The sequence below is a fragment of the Mesoplodon mirus genome, assembly GCF_964341445.2.
Source record: "Mesoplodon mirus genome assembly, chromosome: 8".
Classification (NCBI taxonomy): domain Eukaryota; kingdom Metazoa; phylum Chordata; class Mammalia; order Artiodactyla; family Ziphiidae; genus Mesoplodon; species Mesoplodon mirus.
In genome coordinates this window covers 54,175,295-54,190,219 of record NC_138984.1, presented here as the reverse complement: position 1 = coordinate 54,190,219, position 14,925 = coordinate 54,175,295, and positions in this window count along the sequence as shown.

The following is a 14,925-nucleotide window of genomic DNA, read 5'->3' as shown; positions in this document are numbered from 1 at the left end:
AAACAAAATGATGTATTTTAAGAACCTAGTTGTTTGAGTCAGAAATTGTCTGCTTGAACATTCTAGAAAAATGACTCAGACTTAAGCAAAAAAAAAAAAAGTGTATTTATTTTAAATATTAGTGATTTCACTTAACCTCAAAAGCTGTACGTGCATTCCTGGGACTAAAACCAGCAACTGCAGCACTTTCAGGAAACACGGTGGTGCTTCAGGAAGTTTCTTGGTCTCTCTGGAGCTGCACAGGCTCCTACCGCCGCCCACTCTGATCCTGAACCTCATTCTATACCTCTTCTCTCAGGTGTGAAAAATGCCCTCTCTCCCTTCAAGTTCAAGTTAAAGAATGTCTTCAAGTTCAAGAATAAACACTGACTATCCATTCACAGTCACAAGTGCAAAATCCCAGAGGAAATTCAAGTTAGGTCAGGTGTCCATCCCTGGTCCAGCCAGCTATGACCAGGGACACAGGGACCTGAATTACAAACATGGTCACTCTAGTATCTTTGTAGAACCTGATATGGCTCAGGTGCTCGATCAATTAATTTTATAGTTATTACTGCCCCAAATGCCAGGATAAATAAAAACCATCCGTTCATCCTATAACCTTGCCTTCTCATACACGTGAGATTTATCTCCCAAAGATAATTACAGCAAAACCCAAGGAAATGGGTTGTTTATCATGTTTTGCAGTACATTATTGAATTCCAAAGAATTAACCCTTAGGATGTAATCAGAAGACTGGGACTATTCAAATGAATTGCAAACCTAAGTTCATCCAAAGCCTCTTAAATCACAAGACCCACAGCAATCGCAAGTGTTGATAGGAGGTGACTGTCTCACCAGGATCCCTGCATAGAACAGACACTCAGTGAGGGGCCATTGATATAGCATGTCTTTGAACTCTTTGTTGGAAGGTTTAATTTGATAAATTACTTATTTACAGGAGCACACTGTGGAGAAAAATCTTTATAGATGCTGTTGGGCTGCTTAAACAGGAGTGGATAAACTGAGCAGGTAAGAAATGCAATGTGAGGGACTTCCCTGGTGGCACAGTGGTTAAGAATCCACCTGCCAGTGCGGGGGACATGGGTTCAATCCCTGGTCCAGGAAGATCCCACATGCCGCTGAGCAACTAAGCCCGTGCGCCGCAACTACTGAGCCTGTGCTCTACAGCCTGCGTGCCACAACTACTGAGCCCACGTGCTGCATCTACTGAAGCCCGCGTGCTGCAACTACTGAGCTCACCCGCCACATCTACAGAAGCCCGTGCGCCTAGAGTCCATGCTCCACAACAAGAGAAGCCACCACAATGAGAAGCCTGCACACCACAACAAAGACTAGCCCCCACTTGCTGCAACTAGAGAAAGCCCGCATGTAGCAGTGAAGACCCAATGCAGCCAAAAAATAAATTAATTTTTTTTAAATCATTAAAAAAAAAAAGAAATGCAATGTGAGTTAAACGTTTTGGGGGTCTCACTTCGATCAAACCTGTGATCACATGTCACCTGTCTAAGGACCATCACTCACTCATCCCAGATATCAGTGTCAGAAATCAGGGCACCATTTTTAAGGCTCATGTAGTTGGTATTTCTCCAACATCAACACCAAAGAGCTGCGTCTTCACAGGCAGACATGGGATGTATCTCTGGTGAATGTGTTATGAAAAAAGTATAGTTTTTTCTTTTTAGTTTAAACAACATTTTTTAAAGGTGTAAATCTTGACTCTACCACTTACAAGCTGTGTGATAGTGGATGAGCTACTTAATCTCTTTAAGCTTCAGTTTCTTCATTTATAAAATGGAGACCATAGAACTACTCCTTGGATGGGTAGTTATAGGGATTAAACAGGTGGATGGATACTCAGCTCCTGAGTCCATAGACCAGCAAAAACAACTTAAATATCTTTAGGAGACTGGAGGGTAACACAAATAAGTAAAGCATGGTAAATGTAAAGCCATAAAAGGTGATAAAAACTGTGGCAGATTGGCATTCAAATTCAATTTTTAAAAATGGTTTTTGAGAACAAAATCTCATTCCATCTTTAAGTTTGTGATCTGTGCCCTGGCATTCAATAAGTGTTAGCCTACTGCCTTCTCTCTTCTCTTTTCTGTTCTATGCTGATAATGTGTTCCTTTTTCTTTTTTTTTCATCTATTCCAGTAATTCTTAACAGGGTAAGTTTTGAAAACTTGTGGCATTTCTGATGCTACTGGCATTTGTTGAGAAGAGAAATTAAGGGCAGTAGCTCACATAATGAAGGTGAAATCTTGCTTGAAATTATCTGAGCCTAGGACCTAATTCTGTTTTTTATGGACACACAAGTATTTCTGCACCATTTTTGACATACACTGCATTTTCAGGAACACAACTACCAGGCAAATTGCTTTATTTGAAACTTTACCAGAAGTCCTTTCCTATGGACTGAATTATGTCTCCCCAAAAATTCCTATGTTGAAGCCCTAACCTTCAATTACTATTTTGAGATGGGATCTTTAGGAAGTAATTAAGTTTAGGTGAGGTCATGTTGGTGGAGTCCTCCTGGTGGGATTAATATCCTTATAAGAAAAGACAAGAGAGCATATTTTCTCTCTCCACCATGTGAGGATACAGCAAGAAGGCAGTTGCCTGAAAGGCAGAAAGACAGACCTTATGAGTATCCAACTATGCTGGCACTCACATCTCTGACTTCCAGCCTCCAGAACTGAGACATAAATGTCTGTTGTTTAAGACACCCAGTCTGTGATATTTTGTTATAGCAGCCCAAGCAGACTAAGATATCCTTCATCATTTCAGAAAATGAATGGAGAATAAATGCAAGATATCCGTTTTTCTCAACTTGGTCTATAAATTTCAAGCAATCTCAATCAAACCCCAGCAAGTTATTTTGTGGATACAGACAAACTTATTCTAAAGTTTATATGGAGAGGCAATTCTAAAGTTTATATGGAGAGGCAAAAGACCCAGAGTAGCCAATACACTATTAAAGGGGAAGAATTAAGTTGAAGGACTGATGCTACCCAACTTCAAGACTTACTATAAAGGGCTTCCCTGGTGGCTCAGTGGTTGAGAGTCCGCCTGCCGATGCAGGGGACATGGGTTCGTGCCCCGGTCCGGGAAGATCCCACATGCCACAGAGCGGCTGGGCCCGTGAGCCATGGCCGCTGAGCCTGCGCGTCCGGAGACTGTGCTCCGCAACGGGAGAGGCCACAACAGTGAGAGGCCCGCGTACCGCAAAAAAAAAAAAAAAGACTTACTATAAAGCTACAGCAATCAGGACAGTGTGGAATTGGTGAAAGAATAGACATATATCAATGGAACAGAATACAGAGCCCAGAAACAGACCCACATAAATAGAGTCAACTGATCTTTGACAAAGGAGCAAAAGTAATACAATGGAGCAGAGATAATCTCTTCAACAAATGGTGCTGGAACAACTGGAAACCCACATGCAAAAAAATGAATCTAGATACATACTTTACACGCTTCACAAAAATTAACTCAAAATGGATCATAGAACTAATTGAAAAGTGCAAAACTATAAAACTCCTAGAAGATAACATGGGAGAAAACCTAGATGACCTTGGAAATGATGGTGACTTTTTAGATATAACATCGAAAGCATGATTCATGAAATAAATAACTAATAAACTGGACTGCATTAAAATTAAAAACTGCTCTGTGAAAAATAATGTTAAAAGAAATTTTAAAAAATTTAGAAGACAAGCCACAGACTAGGAGAAAAATATTTCAAAAGACATCTGATAAAGGACTATCATCCAAAATATACAAAGAACTCTTAAAATTCAACAATAAGAAAACAAATCACCTGATTAAAAAATGGACTAAAGGCCTTAGCAGATACCTTACCAAAGAAGATACGTAGGTGGAAAACAAGCATATGAAAAGGTTCTTCACATCGTATGTCATCAAGGAAACGCAAACTAAGCAATAATGAGATACCACTATCTATCTATTAGATGACAAAAATTGAGAATACTGATAACACCAAATGCTGGTGAGGATGCGGAGCAGCAGGAACTCTCATACATTGCTGATAGGAATGCAAAATGGTACAGCTCCTCTGGAAGACAGTTTGGTGGTTTGTTATAAAGCTAAACATACTCTTATCATACAATTCAGCAATCACACTCCTTGTTAGTTACCCAAAGGAGTTAAAATGTCCACACAAAACCTGCACACAGATGTTTATAGCAGCTTTGTTCATAACTGTCAAAACTTGGAAGTAACCAAGATGTTCTCCAGTAGGTAAACGGATAAAGAAACTGTGTAACATTATTATCATTATATTATTCACCACTAAAAAGTAAATGATCAAGCCATGAAAAGACATGGAGGAACCTTAAATGCATACTACAGAGTGAAAGAAGCCAATCTGAAAAGGCTACATGCTATACGATTCCAACTATGTGACATTCTGGAGAACACAAAACTGTGGAGACGGCAGAAAGATCAGTAGTTGCCAGGCCTGGGAGGAAGGGAGACGGATGACTAGGAATAACCCAGAGGATTTTCAGAGCAGTGAAAATACTCTGTATGACATTATAATGATGCACACAAGCCATTACACATTTGTTTAAACCCATAGAATGAACAACAGCAAGAGTGAACTCTAATATAAATATGGACTTGGGTGAATGTAATGTGCCAATGTAGGTTCATCAATTGTAACGAAAGTATCACACTGGTGGAGGATGTTGATGATGGAGAAGGTTATGCATGTGTCGGGGCAGGGAGTAAATAAGAAGTCCCGGTACCTTCCCCTCAATTTTTCTGTGAACCTACAGTTGCTCTAAAAAAAATTAAGGCTTTTAAAAAAAACTCGTATGAATGAAAGTAATGCCTTTGGGTATTTGAGTTATTGATAGAACACACAAGTAGGGTTTTGCATTCAAAGTGATTCTTTAAAGGTGTGTAAAGAGGTAAGCACTTGACAACTTCATTATGTCTGCCAGTATAGTCCTGCCTAAGCATTTACATTTTGAAATATGTATTAATTTATTATAAATTACTTATCTTTTATATTTCCTCTTTATTACAGGCAAGGCATTATATGGACTTTTTATGAATACGAGTAGGTAGAGGATATCATCTATGAAAATTATTTCAGGGTGGTGAAGGGGTCATTACACAATATTTTCTGTGAAAAGAGAACTGTTAAGGTGAGAAGTCTCTTATCTAGATTTTAGCTTCAGAACCAACTCATGGAAATTGCCTTTAATCTCAGATGGGTCACCCTCAAATCCCAATGATAAACTACTGAAAAACCATGAAAGTAAAGGGAATCATTCATGCAGCAATAACAGTAGTGACAAAGCAATATTAAAAGACTACTGGGCTTCCCTGGTGGTGCAGTGGTTGAGAGTCCGCCTGCCGATGCAGGGGACATGGGTTCGTGCCCCGGTACGGGAAGATCCCACATGCCGTGGAGCGGCTGGGCCCATGAGCCATGGCCGCTGAGCCTGTGCGTCCAGGGCCTGTGCTCCGCAACGGGAGAGGCCACAACAGTGAGAGGCCCGCGTACCGCAAAAAAAAAAAAGATGTTAAAAAAAAATTTTTAAAGAAAAAAAAATACTGAATTTTACTGGAAAGAGTCACCAACACAAGGAAATGCAGATAAGAACTGCCCCTCTCCTGACACTGTGTGGCTGCAAGTCATTAAGGTGAAGGATACATCAATTTTCTGCCTATTTACTCCTCCAATGAGCCTGTCCTACAGCGTTACTGTTATTTTAATGTCACTTTTACTCTATAGATTTTGCAGGATAAAATTTTATTTAGTTATCACCTTTCAAACTAACTGCTGTAATTAAAGGAAATCATATATTAATTAAAGAAAACTGCTTATTCTTAGAGACTGGAGCAAAAGCAGCAGCCAAGGTAAATGCCCCTGATTAATGCAGAAGTTCCATGTATTGATTTTGTAAAATAACCCTTGAAGCTGGGTTTTAAATGCAAAGTAACATCTCTCAATGACCTACCACATTAGTTTACAGAAAAGCTGCTTCAACCATTTCTCTTTATAGGTATAAGATAAAAGCCCCTAACTTGCAGCTGGCAAGAGAAAAATCTGATCAATCCAGCAGTTATTCCAGCTACAGAATCAGATGGACTTGCTTGCTGAATTGACAACACCTGTTGCTGGGTTGATTGACGCTTTGATGGATTTGCCAGTTTGGACAGCGGGGTCCCATCCTCCAGCACCCTCCACCCATACAGCCTGTTACAGGACCACAACTGACTTGACAGTGGGGTCTGGGTTTCTCAAGGCTCCTCCAGCCTGCTGCAGAATGACCGAGCTTTCTATTAAAATGCTGATTCCTAGGCTCACCACAGGCTGCATCTGACTTCCTGGAATGTGGGCCCAGGAACCTGCATTTTAATCAATTTTCTAGGTTCTTCCCATACCCCTTAGAGAACTACCGGTGTAATAACCTGCTGGGGTCCCTGTTCGCAGGACCACACTATGACTTAATGGACGGCTTCTGTGTACTTTACTCACTTGCTTTTGTAGGCCACTTCCTTCATTAAAAAATGTTAAATGTATATTTTATGACTACATCAGTATAAAGATGAATATATTAATTGATATTTATTAAAACATTTTCTCCAAACTGAAAGTTCTATTTTCTTTCTTATTGTGAAAGAACTTGAAATACTTTCGTGAGTCCCTAAAAGTATCGTGGGCCCCAGGCCCTGTGTGTGCTCTGTCTTATGAATGCATCAGCTCTACCTGCCTCAATATCCTTGTAGTCCCCACAAGCTGGGGCTATTTTACTTCACCTCCTGTAAAATCTCCTAACAAGATAATGAGACCTACACTGGCTTTGGGAGGGTGATCTAAAGAAATAAAAATTCAAGTGATCTAAGGAAGAGGGGATGGAGAGGGAGTTATCAGGATCTCTTTGGAAGCTTTTGAAATATAGTATGTATTCTCAAAACCCTGGTTGGGGTGAAGGTGAGAAGGTCTCAAAACACCTGAGATTGATTCCCTAGCTCCTGGTTACCTCTAGAACATTTCAGTGTCAAGTATCCTGTTACTAATCAAGCCCTCTCTATTAATAATTATCCGCCAGGCACCGTGCTAAGTGCTTCACACACAACATCTCATTTGATCTTCCTAACAATATATCCCCATTTAAGAGATGAGGACACTGAGGCACAGAGAGGTCAAGTCTATTGCCCAGTCACACAGTGAGGAAAAGGTAGAACCGAGATTTGAACTTGAATTTCTTAGATGTCAGAGCATCCATTCTTACCCTTGCTCGCTGCTGCCCCACAGCTGTCCTCTGTTCCTTAGCCCCATTACCTAAATCCAGGTTGTGTTGTCTCCTACTGAGTCCTGCCTTGGTGACCCGCCCTCGCCCTGAAGCCAGGGACTACTCTTGACTTTACCCTCTATTCTCAGGCTGGGGTCTCCATACAATGCAGCTCCAAACTGCCCTTCATGGCACCTCACCACCTGCCAGCCAGCACTACCACCTCTTGCTGGACCTCCTTGATGCCATATACCTGCTTAGGTTTTATTCAATTTATCATCCACCCATTTATTCAACTGACATTCAATAAGTCTCTTTATACCAGCCGTCTGTGAGGCACTAAAATAGGACAGTATTGGCCCAGCCCCAAGATGCTCAGGTCCTGCTGGAGGGAAAGTACAGATAATTGTTAACACAGCCTGGGAAGAGCCCTGGCAGGAGCTAGAAGCCCAGTGCCGAGGAGGCCCAGGGATAATGGGATAATCCTGCTGGCTCCAGCCTCTCTCTCACTACCTGGATGAGCTGGATCTTCCCCCAAGCAAAGCCCTGCCCCAGATGTCTCTTCAGGTCTGGCTCTGCCATGACCTGCCAAGCTCCACACTTGGGAAGTTCTAGAATGGTCGGGCTGCTGACCATGTGCACACATCTTAAAGGATTACTTCTCTCATTAGTCATCCTGTCTAGAAAAAGTGATCTTTTAAAATCCCACGTCACTATGTACACAGGAATTTCACTGGAACACTCCAGAGTGGAAATCAGTAAAGTCTGTCATCTCCTCAAGGAGATTTATTTAGTGAAGTACTAAAAGCTTCATTATTAAAATGATCTCACCTTTAAGCCCGTCAAGTACCCTGAACACTAAGAACAGCAGAGAAGGTTTTCCTCTATTCTGAAGTTCAATGATTTAAGGTGGAATTAATATTTCATGTTAAAACCACACAAATATTTTCATTAAACCTCTTCCATTGGGGGCACTCACAGCACTTCCTGGAATCTCTCTCTATAGCACGTTTTAGGTTTTCCAGTTACATTGCCCCACTTAAGTCCCTTCGGGACACAAGCACTGTCTCACTCACCTTGGTGTTGCCCACGGCCCCGTGCGCCTGGCACAGGAAATACTCCCCAAGTCAAAGAAGGCAAGCTGTTGGCCCCTGGGCCAGATTTTGACCACAGAAGTGGATTCTATAGCTGACACATTGTTTTTTTTTTAAGTTTTACAATTTCTCATCTTTAAAAATGTTCACAGAGGTCTCCAAGTTTTCTTGAAATACCAAAACCAGCAACATGGACCCTGATCAACCACTGCCTGTAAGCCACTCAGGCTGAGAGTTCCCCCCTTCAGATGGGCTTGGTGGGTCTCCTCCCCTCACCTGCTTACCACACTCCTGGGACCACCCTGCCCTGGAGGCATCCGTGTCTGTGGCCCCCATAACCACTGCTGGTTAGAATAACTGTCGCCACATCTTGCTCTCCTCAAGCCAACCCAGGTCACCCCAAAGCAAGAGACTACTGAAAAATAATAGAGACAAACGAGCACAACTGAATGGGAACACGGGAGACCGAAATAGGATGTGAAAATAGAGCACAGGAACCACCTGCGGAGAAAAGGTAGTTAGGATGCGTGCAGTCTGCAGCAGAAATGCCTACTTATCTCTGCATTTGGAAATGTACGAACGGGACACGTTGAGTTTAACGAGAGGGCTTGGAAATAAGGACAGACTCTCCACAGTCTGGGCACTGGAGGAGCCGCCACACAGCACCCCGCCTAACTCAGAACGAGGTACTCCCCGCCTCTCCAGGCAGACGCAGCCCTGCACGAGTCCCCACAGCACAGCACAGCACTAACCTCGCCCTTTGTCTTGGCCTTGGTTAAAGTTCTCAGACGTCCGCATTTCCTCTCTCCGCGTTGTGAGACATCGGCTGGGTTCCCCCGTGGCAGTGGGCTTGAAGAGATGCCGGCTGGATGGGCTCGGTTCCCGGACTAGCGAGCGTCAGTAATGGGACGCAGGGTCAAGGGTCATTACGTACCTGCCGGCTCTCTAAACAGCTGTAACCATTTACAAAGAATGAGGCTGAGCCCATGTGAAGGTCATACCGCCTAATCCGCTTCAGAGGCACAGGGAACAGATTTTCACACAACAGAAGACGCACACAGACACACACACGTTGAAACTTGCTCACTCTCTGGATTTTACTACGGAATATTAAGAGTCAAGGGCTGTTGTCTTTTAGAAATTATAACTTTGCAGGTCCAGGCTACCTAAGAATAAGTGTAGAAATTGGCATCCGTGGCGTACCATTCCAGCCCCCGTGCCTTTTCCCATATTGTCTCTGCTCTTAAAATGCCCTCACCTGCCTTCCATCATCTATCAATGAAAGCAGAGTTAAAGCAGCTGTGTAATAGCTTGTGCCGGCACTGTGCCTGGCCTAACCTGAAAGACCATGACCCATCCACAGGCAAGAGAGCAGAGCTTTTCAAAGACACTGTGCTAGCCAAACAAAGCATCCTCTGCATTCCTGGATATACACGTCCTCAGATCCATCCCTACCCTTCCCTGCTCTACTCTGTGTCACACGGTCCACAGCCCTGCAGCTTTCCCATGCTCCGGCATCAGCTGTTTCACATTGTTCTCCTAGTGGAAAGCTCAGATGGAATTCTGCAGAACAGGAGGGAGGGAAAAGGTCAGGCTGTTTCTCCCCACTTCTCTCTTGCTCAGGCCGCACCTCCTCTGTCATTCCGCCAACCAAAGACAAGCTGCCATGGTTCCAGCCTCCTTCAGATAACTCCAGGCCCTAGACTCTGATAATGCTGCCTTCTCCATCGTCCTTCTAACCCAGGAAGTGCAGTGCCTTCCAACTGTAATCTCTGAGTTAGCCTATGTCTTAGCTCAGGTTGCCATAATAAAATATCATAAACACAATGGCTTCAACAACAGAAATGTATTTCTCACAGTTCTGGAGGATAGTAAAACCAAAGTCAAAGTACTGGTCGATTTGGTTCCTGGTGAGGGCCCTCTTCCTGGCTTGCAGATGGCTGCTTTTTTTTTTTTTTTTTTTTTTGAGGTACGCGGGCCTCTCACTGTTGTGGCCTCTCCCGTTGCGGAGCACAGGCTCCAGACGCGCAGGCTCAGCGGCCATGGCTCACGGGCCCAGCCGCTCCGCGGCATGTGCGATCTTCCTGGACCGGGGCTCGAACCCATGTCCCCTGCATCGGCAGGCGGACTCCCAACCACTGTGCCACCAGGGAAGCCCCCAGATGGCTGCTTTTTGCTGTGTGCTCATAGGGCCTTTCTTCTCCTCGGTCCATGTAGAAAGAGAGAATAAGCAAACTCTCTGATGTCTCTTCTTATAAGGACATTAATCCCATCATGAGGGCCCAACCCTCATGAACTCATCTAAACCTAATTACCTCCCAAAGTCCCCATCTTCAAATGCTATCACATTGGCGATTAGGTCTTTAACATATGAATTTTGGAGGGACACAATTCAGTCCATAGCATCCCGTTTGGCTTCCCAGCTACCCCTTCACCTGTGCAACCAGTGTCTGTATTACATTCCCTCTTTCTGTAATACCTAGAGTGTTTTTTATTTCCCTACTTGGTAGCTAACTTTAGACCAAGCCAGTCTACAGCCATGATGCATACTGTGTATATACTGTCATGATACTTAACTTTCGTGAGACAAGCATGCTAATACACTGCTGATAGGGGAGTAAGTGCATACAACATTTCTGAAAGGCAATTTGGAAAAATGAATAAAAGCCTTGTAATTTTCACATTATTTATCCCAGCAATTCCAAATCTAAGGGTTGATTCTAAAGAAATATTTGGATGAAAAGCCCACAGAATTATGTACAAGGATGTTTATGATGCCTTTGATTATAATAATCCAAAATTGGAAGTACTCTAAATATCTAATAATCATGTATGATTAAACAATGGTGGCACATTATGTGATGCATGATAATTAATAAATATCAGGTAATTGATTTATTGCCTCCTCATTGCAGTGGGTTTGTATGGGAGGTGATCCCACAGCCTACTCTCAAGGCTCTTCTTTCAGGGGAACCCAAATCAAAATGGTGGGATAAAAGGAAGAAGGCAAGAAGGCAATATATCAACTACCTGATATTTATTAATTCACTGCTGTCAGCTCCCAAGAAAGAACTCTGAGCTCCTTCTACCCAGATTCCTGACTATGAGTTCCTTGTCTGAGAAAAGTGAATGCACATAAAGTGATCCCCATTCCTACCAGACAGGTATACCACTCTCCCCTCTGATAATATGATAATTTCTAGACATTTGGGCAAATAGCAGCTAAACTTTGATATGTGACCAAACACAGTACTGATAGGCCATGGATATCCCAAATCCATTTTTAATATTTCAGGCATCAGATGAAGGTGACACTCCACTAGACATATTGCCTCCTTTGGGTGCTTGTAGAAACCAGAGGGGTGGGGATATGAGGATTGGGACTGGCAGTGGTGGGGAATCAACCCCATTCAGCAGCTACCCAATGTGTGGCCAGGATGTGCTGCTGCGTGGAATAAAGAAACATCATAGGAAAGATCTCAGAGGCCACAGAGAGACGTATGACCACGCATCAACTGTCCTAGAGAATGACACTGAGGACTCTGGAGAGTTCTGCCGCCTTAGGGTACAAAACCTCCCAATTTACATGCTTCAGGGAACTTCATATTGCCTTTTATGTCCCATGTGTGGTAGGCATCCAATCAAAATTTGATGAGCTAATTTAACCAGATGATTATTGCTGTTTCCCTTTACAGTTCAGTCTTGGAGAGGGGTGGTGACGGTGCTGGCTGCCATTTATTAAATACATGATCCCCCAGCCCCCTCATTTCACAGTTGAGGAAACAAAAACCCAGATAGATTAAGTGTCCTGCCCAAGATAAACAGCTGGCCATTGACAATGTTGGAACTTTGTCTCTCAAGCCAATATTTGTTCCATTATTCTCTGCTACTTCTACACTAATATGCAGATGAGAATTTAAACCTTGGGATTTCCATCGGCAATCTTAAGTAGGCTAAAGGGATAAAAAGTATCCCTTCTCCTATAAAGAAAGGTGAGGAATTCTGCTCATCACTCTAAGCTTAAAAGTGTAACCCACTCAGTCTATGGTAATTTGTTATCATAGCCTAAACCGAGTAAGACACACACTAAGTGTTCAAAATTGGGTGCGTATTATACACCTCCTGACCATCTTGATTCAGACTAGGCACATTTCAAGTGCTCAATAACCATATGTAGCTAGCGGCTACCACATAGGACAGTGTGGCTCTAAGGCAATGCTGCTCAAATTTTCATGTCCATAGAAGAACCTGAGGATCTTGTTAAAATGCTAGTTCTGATTCCCTAAGTCAGGGTAGATCCTGAGATTCTGGACTTCTCAGAAGCTCTCAAGTCCTGCCAATTATGATGGTTCATGAAACTACATTTTGAACAGCAAGGAACTAGAATACCCTCAGTGGTGTGCTGGCATGGGTTCATGAGACTCGACTATGTGAATCTCTTCCTAAATCCATGTTCAGTGATGTCACATAGGGAGCTTAAAACCAGCCATAGGGAGAGACTTTACACAATAGAAATTGGCAAACAATGCAAATCAAGCATTACCTTTTCTGGACAACTCCATTTCAGCAATTGTTGAACATTTACCAGCATATCACTGCTCATGGTCCAATGGGGAATCCCCAATTTCCAGCTCTTTTCTCAGTAATGCTATTATAGGTAATTTTTCTCCCCTCATCATCCCCCCGCTTCTCCTCCTTCTCCTTGTCCTTCTTCTTCTTCCTCTTCCTTTTGGCCTTTTCCTCCTCCTCTTCTTCCTCCTTCTTCTTCTCTTCTATAGTTATCTTTTTATAGTTAACATCTACTGTTCATGAAATTTTTAAAAAATACACTTTTTTTTTTTACACAAGAAATATACAATGTTGAGAGATAAGGGGGCACACTTCTAGGAAATATTATGCCTTTGTCATCTAAACAAGTCTTTTAACTCTGTCACTCACTTTCCCCAACTCTAGATTGAGCATAAACACATTTTCTCCACCTGCTTAAAATATATATTTGAAGAATAAAGTGAGATGACATCTTTGATTTTCAAGGTTACTTGACACAAATCCAAGGAAAAGAATGAAACTGAAACTGATTAGCTGCTTCAGTCACCAAGAGCTCCACGGCTCTGTCATGGCCAGGTTCTCTTTTAGGTCACAGCTATTATTAAGGGAAGATAGAAAGTCTTCAGTTCTGAAGGGCATAGCTAAATTACTATGAATTTGCTGAACTCATATTCTTGGCCAAGTCCTAGCTGTCCCTGCTGGTTAAGAAAGCCTCATCAGCCAAAACAATCTTGAAAAAAAAAAAGAAAAAAGTTATTGCATGCAATCTTCCCAATTCCAAAACTTACCACAAAGCTACCATAATCAAAACAGTGTGGCACTAGCATAAGGATGAATATATGGATCAATGAAATAGTATTAAGAGTTCAGAAATAAACCCATGTGTCTATGGCCAAATGATTCTGACATGAACACCAACACCATTCAGTGGGGAAAGAATAGTCTTTCCAAGTGATGGAGGGACAACCCAAGAGCCACATACAAAAGAATTAATTTGGACCCCTACCTTATACTATATACAAAAATTAACTCAAAATGGATCAAATACCTAAATGTAAGAGCTAAAACTAAACTAAAATCCTTAGAAGAAAACAGGTGTAATTATTTCTGACCCTGGATTAGGCAACAGTTTCTTAAATATGACACCAAAAGCACAAGCAAAAAAGAAAAATAAATAAATTGGATGTCATCAAAATTAAAAACTTTTGTGCATCAAAGGATATTATCAAGAAAGTAAAAAGATGACCTAAACTATGAGAGAAAATATTCACACATTACAAATTTGATAAAGGATTCACAACCAGAATGTATAAAGGGTTCCTAAACAACAAAAATAACAATTTAATTAAAAAATGGGAAAAGGATTTGAATACACATTTCTCCAAAGATATGCAGATGGCGAATACACACATGAAAAGATACTCCATATCACTAATCATTCAGAAAATGCAAATCAAAACAACAATCAAACCCATTAGAATGGCTACTATCAAAAATAAACAAACAAAATAACAAGTATTGATGAGAATATATGTGAATACATATTTAGTGAATATAGTAAAAAAAAAAAAACAGAAGAAAACACTGGCTTGTACTCTTTAAAAAGGTGAATTTTTGTTACGTAAATTTTCTCTCAATAAAAATGGAAAAGTAAGAAAGTGTGACACCAATAATGTCTCTGATCACATTTAATCCATTCAACAAATAGCACCAAAACTGGGGGTTGGATTTTTGGGCTGGGTACTAACCATAAAGTGCCAGGTACAACTAACACAGTCTTTGCCCTCAGGGATCTTACTTTCTTGTTTGTCCACCCATCTATCTAAGCCTCACCATCAGCCCAGACTACTATTAAGAACAAATTAACACCACACTGCCATGACCAGGTTTATACTAGCCCAAGATATACTAGAAATTGCTGTGCCTTAATATTTCAAGTCATTTTGTGTGTGTGTATGTATATATTTATATATACATATTGTATTAGTTTTCTAGGACCACCATAACAAA